A 14356-nucleotide genomic window follows, 5' to 3' on the forward strand; every position below is an offset into this window, starting at 1 on the left:
GCAACAGTATGTTAAGGACAGGCATTGAGCTGGGCAGGTAGCTCAGCGGGATAGTACCTGCTTTAGCATGTGCAAGGTTCAATCAGCACTACTTACCCACTAAAGTAAATAATCTGTGTATGAGCTGTACACAGGTATGGATTTGTCTTTCATACATACAATATGTCTGCAGGTGCTTTATCTGTCATTGTGGTATCCTATGCAGTATAGTCTGACAGTATGGAATAAAGAAAGTCATTTGGTTACGAGAGACAGCATGCTTTAAGATATTGGCTTGCTCTGAAAACTTTGGTGTATACTACCTGAGCATAAGGTAACTGTCCTACAAAATGTCTGTAATTCAGTCTACCAGTATATGGTGCCATCTTCCCAATAGCCAGGATGGATGTGTCAAGAAATCAGATGGGATATGAGACTGTACCCACTGAGGCCAGTTGTCTCTGAAGGCATTTTTTGTTTTCTATTTAGCTTGCAACCTTGAATTTAATGAGCTCAGGGGTTCTGGTGCTTACTGCCTATTTTTTTCTTAGGACCATATTTTTGACTGGATTTAAAAAGTCAATATGTTGATTATTTTGGGTTTTGTATACCACTGAATCAACAGGCAGGAAAGGTGGTGTTCTACTTACATTGTCTTTTGGGGGGGTGGTAATAGGGATTGAACTCTGGGGCACTAGATCACTGACATCCCCAGCCCTATTTTGTATTTTATTTAGAGACAGGGTCTCACTGGATTGTTTAGCACCTTGCTTTTTGATGCAACTGGCTTTGAACTTTTGCTGGGATTATAGGAATGTGCCACCACACCCAGCTAAATAGTTTTGTGGTAGATTTCTAGGAGATTTCTCTCCTATATATGATCTATAAGGATGGACTCCCTTGTCCTTGCATTCTAGGTAGGTTCAAAAAGTGAGAAGTACCAGCAGAATATCTAAAAGTGGAGTTATAATTATTTTTCCTGCTTCTCCTTGCTTTAAAGAGAGACTTCTATTAGGTTGGATATAGCTCAGTTGGTACAGTGCTTGCCTCACACACAAGGCTTGGGTTAAATCCCTAGTACCACCAAAAAAAAAAAAAAAAAAAAAGATTTCTATTAAAGGCCATAGTTCCCATTAGGTGGTCTTTGCTCTATTACAACAACTACTGAGATTTATTCCTTTAGGCCTCAGTGTGTTAATGACTCTTGTTACTTGCTGTGGAAAACTTCATCAGTCCACTGTAGGTTTCTTTAATTTTTTTTTTTCCTTTTGGGGATTGAACCCACTGAGTCACTATTTTTATTTGTTTAATTTTGAGACAGGGTCTGGCAATAACAGTACTTTCCTTTGGCTATGAAAAGATGATCACATGACACAAGCCAATAAAAGTGATGAAACAAAGTATTTCTTCTAGGCATTTGTAAATTGAGCAGTCATAACAGGGAGTGGCTATCTGAGATGGAGCCCTTCCTTTAGTGAAAGTATATTAAGTAAAAGACCATGGATTGCTGTCTAGGAGATTCTCTGAAGTTACCCTGATTCTTGCCTGGATATTATCTCTTGCTTTTATTTTTTGTGAGCGACCCAGTGTGAAGTCAGACTCCCAAGGGCTGCATCCTAGAAGTAGGAGTGAACAAGAAGTAAATGCCCTTGTAGAGACTAAACATGACTCCAAATAATCTTAATCCATGATTGAATTTAGTTAGTCCAGCTAATTCTTAATAGTGCTCTAGCTGCCTACAGGAAGCAAATGCAAATCCTCTCTGAAAATAAAATACTTTAAATTCCAGTTTGTAATAATTTTTTTATATATCATGTCTGGACTTTAGTGAAAATAACTAGGCATTCAAGGGGACAAGACAATTAATAGAGAATTGAAACAGACTCGAAGGGTGTCCAAATAAGTTATCAAACATTGACTTAAAAATAAATGTTTCTTATAGACAAATATTAAGAGACTGAGAATTTCATTACAAAAAATTTGTTTTAGAGTCTTTTAAAAATGTACTTATTTGTAGGATACATTGATAATTTGATACAAATATGTAATGTATATGATCAAATTAGGGTCATTAACATTTTCCTCAAATATTTATCATTTCTTTGTGTTGAGAACCTCAAAACTTTCGATTCTTTATTAAATATGTAGTTCTTGTAAACTGTTGTAACTCCACTGTGCTATAGAACAATGAAACTTATCTAAAAAATGATCTTGAATTAAGTGATTTAATGACTAAAATAGAGTTCCGTGGGTAGATCCAGCAGCAGAGTAGATGCAGCCTAAGAATTTATTCAAAAGGTAGGTCAAAACAAATCTAGGTTGGCCACAGTGGTGCACACCTATAATCCCAGCTACTTGGGGAGACTGAAACAGGATGATCACAAGTTCAAAGCCAGCTTGGGCAGCTTAGCCCAAGACCCTGTCTCAAAGTTTAAAAAAAGGACCAGGGATATATAGCTCAATGGTAAAGTACCCCTGGGTTTGAAGGCTAGCACCACCCCCCATCCCGCCCCCCCAGAAAAAAATAAATCCAGAAGCACAAAAACAATGGAAATGAACAAGTAAGTGTAGGAGGCATATAGGAGCTACAGGAATAAGTTCTAACAAGTAATTGGAGTTAAAGGAGGAGAGAGGTGAGATAATAATGGCCTAGAATTTTACAAAACCTATGAGAGATCAAGCCACGGATTCAAGAAATCCTTGTAGACCTTACTTAAAATAAGCACACATGCACACACAAATCATGCCAAAGAATGTCATAGTATTATTGAATACTAAAAAGAAATAGCCTAAAAGCAGCCGATAAAGGAAGAGCACTATGCTGGATGCAGTGGAACATCCCAGTGGCACAATCCCAGTGATTCTGGAGGCTGAAGCAGACAAGATTGCAATTTGGTGGCCAGGCTCAGCAACTTCATCCTAAGCAATTCAGTGAGACCTTTCAAAATTAAAAGGGCTAGGGATATTGCTTAGTGGTTAAGCACCCCTGGGTTCCATCTCCAGTGCTAAAAAAGAAAAGAAAAGTTAACTAAGACAGTTAACTTCTTAATGATGATGGAATCTGGAATCCAGAAGACAATGGTTTTTTTACCTCCAGAGTGCTTCAGATTCTATATTCAGTGATCATATCTTACATGAAATATAGTTTTCAACAACAAAATACTGAGTTTATCACTAATACACCCACACATGCTACAGAAAGTAATCCATGAAAGAGTCTGGAAAATATAAGTAGGAATGAATTCAACAGAAAGGGGAAATATATAAGTAAATACAAGTTAATATTGACTATTTGAATAACAATAACTTTGGGAGCAATATTAACATGTAGAAAAACAACAGCCTATAGATAAGGAAAGGGTAAATAGTGTTAAAATGTTTTGAAGTTCTGTATTCAGGAAGAGGTCAAACTACAAAGCAAATACGTTGTAATCTCTGGTAATTATTAATAACGATATATAACTCAATTTATAATGTATAACCATACATCAGAAATAGTATTATAAAGCAATCAGAAGAGAAAAAAGAATGATTGGACAGGTAATACATCAATGGTGGATAAAACATACCTATACACACATGTATATGTAGTATATTAATGTGTCAATAATAGCATTACATATAAATAGATAAATATCTCAAAAGATAGATTGACTTATATACCCAATGTATAACTCCTAAAGTATAGGAGTTAGATATAAATAAAATATAGATAGATACATCAAAATCATATAGCTACAGAAAGGTTAAAAGTAAAATAATGGGGGCTGGGGATGTGGCTCAAGCAGTAGCGCGTTCGTCTGGCATGCGGGCGGCCCGGGTTCAAACCTCAGCACCACATACAAAAAGATTGTGTCCGCTGAAAACTAAAAAATAAATATTTAAAAAAAAACACCTCTCTCTCAAAAATTAAAATAATGGAAAAAGATATGCCACATGCAACACTAATTTATAAAAGGCTATAGGAATACCTGGAAAAAAAAAAGGATTTTAAAGAAAAAAAAATGTATATATCACTAGATATAAAGAGGGACATTAATATAAACATACAAAAATTGTGTATGTGATTTTTCACCATATCTGGACCATTGAAGTTGATGTGAAACACTAGATAAGTAGGAACTCATGGCTTTAAAAATGTTTTTGAGGAGTAAAGAATAATTAAAGAACTTAGAGAAACACTCAGAAATCAAGGAGAACTGATAAATTCTCCAAGGCCAATGCCAAAGAACAAGACAACCCAGCAAACTGTGGTCATTATAAGTCACAATATGTAAATCAGTTAATTTCTAAATAATATATGAAGTAAACACTTAAAATATTAAGAAAGACTCAGCTCAAGAAGTAGCAGTAATAGATGTTAAAAAAAAAATCATGCTGAACTAGAAACAACCAACCCCTTGATCTGAGAATTGACACTCAATTTTGTTCCCTGATTTGATATTAAACATTGATGTACACCTTAAAAATGTCAGCAGGGGAAAACAATAATTATTATATGTATATCATTATATTCACACTTTGTTTTGTCTACTGATTTTGAAAAAAATTCCTTTATAACTTGTCATAGTGCAGTCCACAGTTCTAATTTTGAAGATTTATTATAGTGTAGTTTGGCCTTGGAATCTAATGAATTTACATGAATTCTTTGGGAACCTAGTCTGTAAATCAGAAAGATACTTATCTGCAGAGATTACTCATTCCTTGGACAAATCAGACAAACTTGTCAGCATGTATTGGCTGCAAACATCATATGTAACACTAGAGGGTGGTACTACATAAACAAAAGAAAGGAACGCAGCCTGCTGAGAATTAAGTGGAAGGTTTAGAGGATTCATCCCAAGGACATATACAAAAGGTTAAAAGCTTGTGTAAAATTACAGTTTGGTAAATTCATAGTTCCTTTTAAATTCTTATAATGTTATAATGTGGTCAAGCTAAGGTAAAGAAAAAAGGAGACTAAAGAAAGATTTCTGGGACAAATTTTCCACAGATGAATAATTGAGATGAATTAGGGCATATTTTCTAGGATCAGCTAGGTAGAAGAGAAAAATGCTAACAGTGTTTTCATTTTGTTGATAATGTTAAAAATTACTTTATTATAAATTGTATAAACAAAACTCTTCTGCATTGATAATGATAATTTATCATTAAAAGATATATTATTGAATGAGATTTTGTTTGTCAAGTGTTTCTCAAACTGTGCAGGTCTCTGACCACATTGTTAGGTTTGTCAAAGATTTTTTTCCCCCTTTAAAAAAGATCAGTACAGGAGGAAAGTTAAGCACACTGTCATAAACACTGGACTTTGTAATTGAGTAACTAGAGCAATGAAGTTATGAACCAATGGGGGAAGCTAAGTAAGAGCCTGACACTCAAAAATGGGTCAAAAGATTATCCTGATGCAAGGAGGCACACTAATGGCACTACTTGTTGACAGAACCAATGGGATGCATGACTTGGAGGGAATCAGGAGGAGAGAAGGGCCTTTTTTGGTAAGTGGGAGCTCAGTGTGTGTAATGGTGTAATTTGTTAAGGTTGAAGACCAGTATTATAAAGGTGACAGGTTTCTCCTTTACTTTCCTGATGTTCTTCTCTAAGTTTTTTGTACTTTTCCTCCTCCTTCCAAGCAACTATCCTTTTAACTCATTAACTCAAGGCTCTTTTTGTCATATCCTTTCCTGTTTTAGTCTCTAAGACATGATTAACTTTGGGAAGCCTTCAGGAATACCTAATGTATCAGCAGTACCTAGGGTATGCCCCTTGCTGTGAGCTGTTTTCTATGGCTGTGAACTCTATAAATTCGTTTATTCTTCATAATGGCCCTGCACTGAGTAACTGAAGGACTGTATTTTACAAGCTCTTCATGGCTTGACTCCTGCTTATCTCACCAACACCATCTATTGTCACATCCTGTTTCTACTTTAAGCACCAGCCATACTGTGCTCGAACACTCTGTGCTTTAGTATTATGGCTAATGTTTATAGTGTTCTTTTCTGTTGCCAAGTCTCCTTTCCTCTTGCATTGTCTCCCCTTCTCCCAACACCAAAGGCATGAGATTAATGTGATAATTTTCACCATTTTACAGATGACAAAAAAAGAATATTAGAGAAGTTTAAATGTTATGGACCCAGAAGTTATATTATCTAATTCCATTTCTGTCATTTACTAGCTTGAAACATTCACAGAATGTTTATTTTCTTTTTACAAATAAGGAAACAGATCCAGAATGCACATGGCTTTGATAACAGGAGGGCCAATTCAGATGGGGGCCAAAGGCATAAAATTAGAGAAAAATAACAGAATGGAAAGAGATAATGTTAACAAAGTACAAATAGCATTCCACTGATTAACCCAAGGCGTATGCTCACTCTGTGCCCCAAACTATGGAATATGGATATCATGTTGTATATATGAAGAGAAATATAAGCAATGGACAGCAGAGGGAGCCCTTGACAAGTCTCACCCATCAAGGTAAGTGGATGAATTCAGAAGAATGAGAAAGTGACTTTTCCCTTGGTGATCCCCAGCTTATTTCTCCCCACTTTTGTCTTAATTCAATGCTCACACATTTCCCTAGCAGGGCTGGCCCTGGCATGCTGGCAGTCATGTCTGTCCTCGCAATGCCCATTGATGTTGCCACTTTCTTCCTCTTCACAAGGCTAGACGAGCCAGGCCCAGGAACCAAAAGACTGTCCCAAGTTCCCTTACATGAATGGTAAGTAGTTGTGTCAGGATTCCAGTTCTCAGGGCTGTAGGCTCCACAGTGCAGCCCTCCATGCCAGAGATCTGCTCTGTGGCCTCACCTCTTTTATGGTCCTCTATTCCCCTCTGTAGATGCAATTGGGGTTTAAAAGATAGTATCTCAGAGTCACACGGCAGGTTCATTTTGGAAGGGACATTGTAGAAACACTGCTTTTACTCAGAGGAGTTACCCCGTACTTAGCAGGTGTGAGGGAAAAATGGCTAGTAGCAATGACAGTGTCCAGGGAGTGGACTTGGGGCAGGCTTTAAAATCCCCCATAATTTTCATTGATGCGCTCCCATCTTTTAAAAACGACTGATATTATCTGAGTCTTATGTCTAAAATTTTTCAAATACAGCTTTAAAATCCCTCCTTGGCTACTGCTCTCCAACCTTCCCTACCCCTGGGTCAGCCTCCACTGGCAGCTCACAATCCCCCTCCCATGAATGATGGTGGGGAAGGCTGTGCCATGCTTGAGGATCCCCAAAATGAAGGAGCTCAATCTCTGTATCCTTAGTTGCCACAAAATAAAGGCCCCTCTCTTTTTCTTTTTTCCTTTGGGACCCCCACTGTGTAGCTCGGCATGGGACCAAGTCTTCAGGGGGGCTCAGCAAAGACTTGGTGACAAGCTGATTGATGGATTCCCCGCCTCTGCCTGCCTTTTCGCCCACTCCTGCAGGCTCTGGCCCTAGTCCACCGTCAGGCTGCCCGAGGGGTCTGCTTTCCTTTGTTGAGTCAGCACCAATGAGTCAGGGCCAAGATCAGCTGGGGGCCTAGGGGAGGACTGCAGGAAATTGAGGCGGGAGTAGGAACTTAGTGGCATGGCGAGGAGCCTCTGAGTGGAGGGCACAGGGCATAGAGCCTGGCTAAAAGGCTTTGGTGGTAAAGTGACCTCTCCAACCTATGGGTGTCATTGATCACCAGCTGTCAGTGGAACACTTTTTTGGAGAAAACACAAGAGGTTACTCAAATCATATTGCTTAGATTCCTAAAAATCTCATCTTGTTCCTTCCCTGCTCCAATTCTACTCTCTTAGAGATGCCAAAATGGAACCAAATCTCTTTGAACTCTGCTAATAGAAGACAAGAAGGCAGACGAGAGGAATTCACAGATATTCAACAGTGATTCAGCCATGTCTCTTTTCCAGAATTGCTGAGGATCAAAACCAAGTAGCTGCTGGCATTTGGTGGCATCCTTCTGTACTTCCCCATCCACAGGTTGTACGCATGGGAGCAGGAAGAGAATTGAGTATGACTGGGAGGTAGGCAGAGGGACAGAAGATAGGAAAGAGTAGCTTTTCCAGCAGCTCTTAGGGAGAGAGGGGATGGGAAGAGGTAGACCAATGGTGCAGGTCTTACAAATAGTCCCACAAGATAGTTTTGCCAATGTTGTCCCCAGCTGTGGTCTCTGCTATTATTTTTGTCCCTGTTCCAGAACCCAGTAGATGAAACATATAACTGACCCTTAGGAAGTGACTCAGATCACTGCTTCCCATGTTTCATGACTAAAGAAAGCCATCTGTGAGTTTAATAGTGTGGGTTACCATGATAATCCTACAGGGAGGTGACCAGATACCGTTCAAGAGTAATACAGTTTATGGGCAAAGATGATCTTAATGTGAGTGATCCTTTTACACAAACCAATCAAAAAACCTTTTCCAAGATGTCAAATTTAATATAAAGAACTAGAAGAGCCTTCCACAGCACTATAAGGAGTATCTATTGATGCCTATTCCTTGAAATGCTTTCTTGAAATCCCCAAAGCATAATCAAAATCAAAATTTCTGTTTGTTGAAAACCAATCTCACACAGTTACTATGGCTCACCTTAGGGTGGGAGAGTCCTTGTACTAGAACATCACAGAGTTTACTTTCTCTTTCCCATATCCTGGTGTCCCAGCTCACCTGTGCTATCCCATATCCTTTGAACTCTGCTAATCCATGGTCTAGATGGTGGGAACACAGAAAAGACACAACCCTGTAGGGAGGGGGTAGAACCTCCTTCTAGTAGAGGAAGACTAGCTGTGAAGTCCACAAATAGATGTACACTAAATGCTGATTTTTGCAACCACACAGGAGGGTCACTTCATCTAGGCTGTGAATGTCAGAAAAGTTTGATCTGGGAGAATTAATGTTGCTGGAATTTCATTCTTTAATAACTTAAGAAGGAACAGGAATTATGTAGCTGGTTGAAGTACCTGAGGACCAATTGAGGATGTCTAGCTTATCCTATGATGATCATGAGCAAAGTCACCAGCTAACCTTGTCCCAACAACTAGCAGACAAATAGCTAATGAGGGAACAGAGGGGACTGGTTTGGAGGTTGGGCTCAAACTACGCTACCCAGATTTCCTGATTCTGACTGTCCCCTAGCTATGTGACTCCAAGAATATATTTAATTTCCCCTGCCCTCAATTTCCCTATCTGAAAATGGAGCAAGTAACAGTCTCCATCTCAAGGAGCTGAGTAGAGATGAGATGAGGGGAGTACTCTACAAAATACTGAGCAAAGCCAGAGGCCTATGCATGTTAGCTGGTATTTTTATCATTATTATATTTGATTGCATGGACTAGCAAAGGACCTTGCTTTCTTGGTACCCACAGGGCCTGCGCTAGATGGACCCAATAGGCACAGGCTGGGCATTGAGCAAGACAGGAATTAATTAAGTGGATAAGCGGATGCAATCAATGAATAATGCATTGACCCTTGTACATACCATGGACGGGTAAGTGCACGTCTGATTGGGTGGCTCTGTTCCCTGTGAACTCTCTGAGATGTAAGAGTAGGGGTGGTCACGCAGCAGCAATGTGCTGCCACATCCTGTAAAACAGAATCAGAGTCTTTGTTTGCCTTGCAATCCTCCTTTGGGTCCCTAGAGAGAAAGAGAAGGCGTGACTATGACTGCAAGCTTTTCATACTGGCCATCTGGCCACTTTCAGCCTTGGTTCACCTTCATCTGTATGTATACTCCCACCTCTGACCCCCACTCCAGCGTGCTTCCCCCATACTAGCCATCGCAAATGAGAATGAAAATGAGGCTCAGGAAGGCAGCCGGGCTGTGTTCTTGGAACAGAGGCTGGGCAGGCATCAGTCTACACTCTCTGGTTTACAGTCTCAATTTCTCCTTACTCATGCCTGGGTCAGCTTTTAAGGAGTGCCTCTTCCCCACTTGTTTTACTTACTAGTGATTCTGGAAACTTTGGAAAGAGGTTGTATTTAGAGCCTTGGTGATTTTAGAGTTGCTAGAAGGGCTGATGAGAGGTGCTGAAAGAGGGAGGGACAGCCCCTTTCCTTGTGGGTTATTTGGAGCGGGGAGGGCTTCGTGTCCTGTCATCTCCGTGAAGGACCAAAATCTGTGTTGAAGGGGGTGGGTAGGAGGCCATCTCTTTGACAGTGTGTGTGTGTGTGTGTGTGTGTGTGTGTGTGTGTGTAGGGTCTATACATCAGAAAACATCTGATGTTTTCAGAGGTACCTTGGTTTGGAAGGTGGTGGGTATGGATTCCTTCTCTGTTATCATTGGCTATAGAGCCTGTTATATATGAGCTTTAGGGGGCTTTCTAAGCCCTAAAAAAAAAGATACTCAAAGAATGCTGCAAGATCAAAATTAAGGTATATTGAATTAAAACTTCTCCTTATGTCTTCTTTATTATTAAACTTTGTATTTAAAATTTTCCGATGTAAAGTTTCAGCTAAGGTTGTTGTATTTTGCAGGAATCCCAAAGAACATGTAATAAACATCCAGGGATTATAAGTGACCACAAATTTATTATTGTTTTTACTGAAATGGGGTCTCACTGTGCTGTACATGCTGGCCTTAAATTCCTGGGCTTAGGTGATGCTCCTGCCTCAGGCTTCTGAGTAGAAACCAGGACTATAAGCATTTGCCACAGTGCCCAGCTAGTCTGATGTTCAAACTTGAAAAGCAAAACTTGCTTTTGAGTTTGCATGGACAAAATTATTTATTTTGATGTGTTGGATTAGTATACAGCTTTCCCCAAAACAAGTATCCAGTTGGCCTTGCCAATAGCCCTTACCAGCAGCTTGGCTTCCTCACATGTTTTTTGTTCAGTGAGGGAGCTGAGCTTGAAATCCAGTTTCTTCTTTACCTCACGACCTGTGAATAGTTTTATTTTTTCTATTCTTTCTTTTTTTTTTTTTTTTTTTTTTTGAGATGGGGTCTCCCTTGTCAAAAGCAGACACCAAATGAGATATTGCTGACTTTGATCTGTTTTTGTAGGACAGGATTTCAGTATGTTGCCCAGGCTGGCCTGGAGCTCCTGGGCTCAAGTCATCCTCCCGACTCATCCTCCTGAGTAGATAGGGCTATAGGTGCACCACTGCTCCTGACCCCTGTTTTTCCTTCTTTTATCAGTGTATTTTTCAGCCCATAAGGTTGGACAGATGCCATTATGTTTGTATGTGAGCATTATGGATTGAATGTTTGCACCCCCATTTATACATTGGGGCCCTAACTCCTGCTCTGTCTGTGTTTAGAGATAGTGAAAATGTGGTGAAGGCTAAATGAGCTCATAGCAATGGGCCCTAACATGTTAGGGCTTGTGCCTGGTGAAGGAAGGTAGATACACTGGAGATCTCTCTCTCTGCCATGTGAGGACACCATGATAAGGTAATGGTTTGCAAGCCAGGAAGAATATTCTCCCCAAGAACAGAATTAGCCCATGTTTTCAGTCAAGGTTCTCCAGAGAGACAGAACCAGGAGGAGACAAATAGGTAATAGCTAGCTAGATTAGTAAGAATGGATTTGTTAGAGAAATTGGCTGTTGTGATTTGGGAGCCTGAAAGTCCTATACAGGCTGTCTGCAGACCATGGGATACTAGTAGCCAAGTTCAGGCACAGGACTGAGAACCACGGAAGCTCGGTGTAACTCTCAGTCCAAGACCAAAAGCCTGAGAACCTGGGAGTTCATATGTAAGTCATAGAGTCTAAAGGTCCTAGAGCATGGAGTTCTGATGTCCAAGGGCAAGGAGAAGATGGGTATCCAGTTTTCAGGACAGAGAAAGAGAAGAAAAGAGAGAGGGAGGATATTGCCATCCCTCTTGTCTTTTTTGTTCATCTGGGCCCCCAGCCCACTGGGTGATGACCATTCATTTTGTTTCCCATTCGGTTCACCAACTCGTATGCCAGTCTCCTCTCATACCCTTACTGACAACACAGAGATGATGCTTTACCAGTTCTCCAAGTACTCCCTAATCCAGTCAAGTTGACACTAAAATTAATCACCACTGCCAGCACCTTAATTTTGTGCTTCTAAAGCCTCCAATTGTGAGAAATTTTTGTTGTTCAGGCCAAAAATACTAATCTGTGGTATTTTGTTCTGGCAGCCTGAGCTGAATACTACAGTAAGTACATCTGAAGGTTAAATCAACAGAAATAGAAACACAGAATCATGCAGTAAAAGAATATATGTATTTACAAATTTGGTAGAGGGTATCCACTTTTATTTCTACCAGCAACAATGTGTTCACCATCATGCAACATCAAACTGTATGCAAACTTATGGCTTTTTTTTCTATATCAGGGTGAAAGTGATCATTTAATATTATTAACCAAATTTTTAAAAATTGGGGTATAGGGGTATTGGGATTTGAACCCAGGGGTGCTTAACCACTGAGTCACATCCCCAGCCCCTTTTATTTTATTTTTTATCTTAAGACAGGGTCTACCTAAGTTGCTGAGGCTGGCTATGAACATGCGATTCTTTTGCCTCATCCTCTTGAGTCACTAGGATTATAAGTTTGTACTACCATGCCCAGCTTAAACAAATTTATTTACCAAGGAAACATTCTATTGTTATTATAAATGAAAAACTAGCATATTTTTCATAAATAAAATGTGACTGTCAAAATAAAAGAAAGTAAAACAAAAAATACTGTTATATTTGTCCTGGATGCTGTTGTCTACAGAATGGTCTGAGGCTGAGATCTGTTAAAAGGAGAGGTAAAGAAGTCTGTGATTTCTGTTTTCTTTTTATGGTACCTGAGAATTGAACATGTTAGGTAAGCTCTCTACCCCTGAGTACAGCCCCAGCCAGAATGAGAAAGCTGGAAGGGATATTAAAGAATAGGCCCAAACTTGCCAGGAGTGGTGGTGCATGCTGGTAATCCCACTGCCTGGGGAGGCTGAGGCAGGAGGATCTAGAGTTCAAAGCCAGCCTCAACAAAATTGAGGAACAGAGCAACTCAGTGAGACCCTGTCTCTGAATAAAATACAAAATAGGGCTGGGGATGTGGCTCAGTAGTTGAGTACCCCTGAGTTCAATCTCTGGTACCGGAAAAAAAAAAAAAAAAAAAAAGAAGGCACAAACTGAAGCTTCATGTTGATGCATCAGACATCATGGTTCTTATTCTGGTCCCAGATATGCGAGAGCTGCCACTGTGTAGCTGAGGCCTGAGTGGCTAAGTGTCCCTCATTTTAAATGCTCAGGACCAGAAGTATTTCTGATTTCAGACTTTTGTATTTTATTTCTTTAGTACTTGTACATAATATATGGGGAAGTTTTCTTGGGGATGGGGCCCAAGACTAGGCATGAAATTTATGTTTAATATGCACCTTAAACACATAGTCTAAAGGTCATTTTACACAAAATTTTTAGTGCATCTGTGCTTTGACTGTGACCCATCGCATGAGGTCAGGTGTGGAATTTTCCCCTTGTGGCATCATGTCAGCACTCAACAAGTTTCAGATGTTGACGGGTTTGGGATTTAGGGATACTTAAACTATCTGGTATTAAGCGAGAATATACATGGTGTTCCATTACTAACATCTTACTTAGCATACTGTATTTATTACAATTACTGAACCAGTACTGATACATGGCCATGTAATAAAGCCCATTGTTTATTCAGATTTTCTTAGTTTTTACCTAATGGCTTTTTTCTATTCATGGGTCCCAGCTGTTAGTAATTGTTACATATATACAATTGAGCAAAGTACAAATAACTGGATTTCTGCCCTGGAAAAATGCTAGTTAAACGTGTTTCTCCAAACTATCAAAGAACTACAGGTTATTTTTCTGGCATCAGTTTTTTTATTGTGGTTTTTGCATGACTGTGGCATCCAGGATGCATTAAATTGAGGTGTCATGACTCCTCAGACTTTTCTCAGCCATGACACTTTCTTAGACTTTCCTTGTTTTGATGATTCTCGAGACCCAGAGGAAGAACTAGCTCAGTTTCTTTTACTCAACACAGGCCGCTTCTGTGATGCGGGTATGTGAAGACTGCTCCGTGCCAGCAAGAAAGCCACTGAGTTGCAGCAGACACCAGCTGCTGTCCTCTAATTCACTTCTGTTCTGACACTCTTCCTGGAAGTAGCTTCAGATCCCACAGGTTGAGGGCTCAGTCTCAAAGACTGGCCCCACTTACTTTAGGTGCCAGTTGCAAGCCTCAGCTTGTGACCTGTTCTTCTGGCTAATCAACTATAAACTAGTGTTCTCACAACCCCCTCCTCGGAATTTTTAAGTTTGGTGGAGTAGCTCACAGAACTTAGAGAAACACATTTACCAGTTTATTACAAAGAATGCAGATGAAGAGATGCATAGGGTAAGGAATGGGGGAAGGGGTGGAGGTTCTCTACTCTCTGAGCATACTCACCCTCCAGGATCCTTCCGCT

Source organism: Ictidomys tridecemlineatus, chromosome 7 (assembly GCF_052094955.1).
Source record: "Ictidomys tridecemlineatus isolate mIctTri1 chromosome 7, mIctTri1.hap1, whole genome shotgun sequence".
NCBI lineage: Eukaryota > Metazoa > Chordata > Mammalia > Rodentia > Sciuridae > Ictidomys > Ictidomys tridecemlineatus.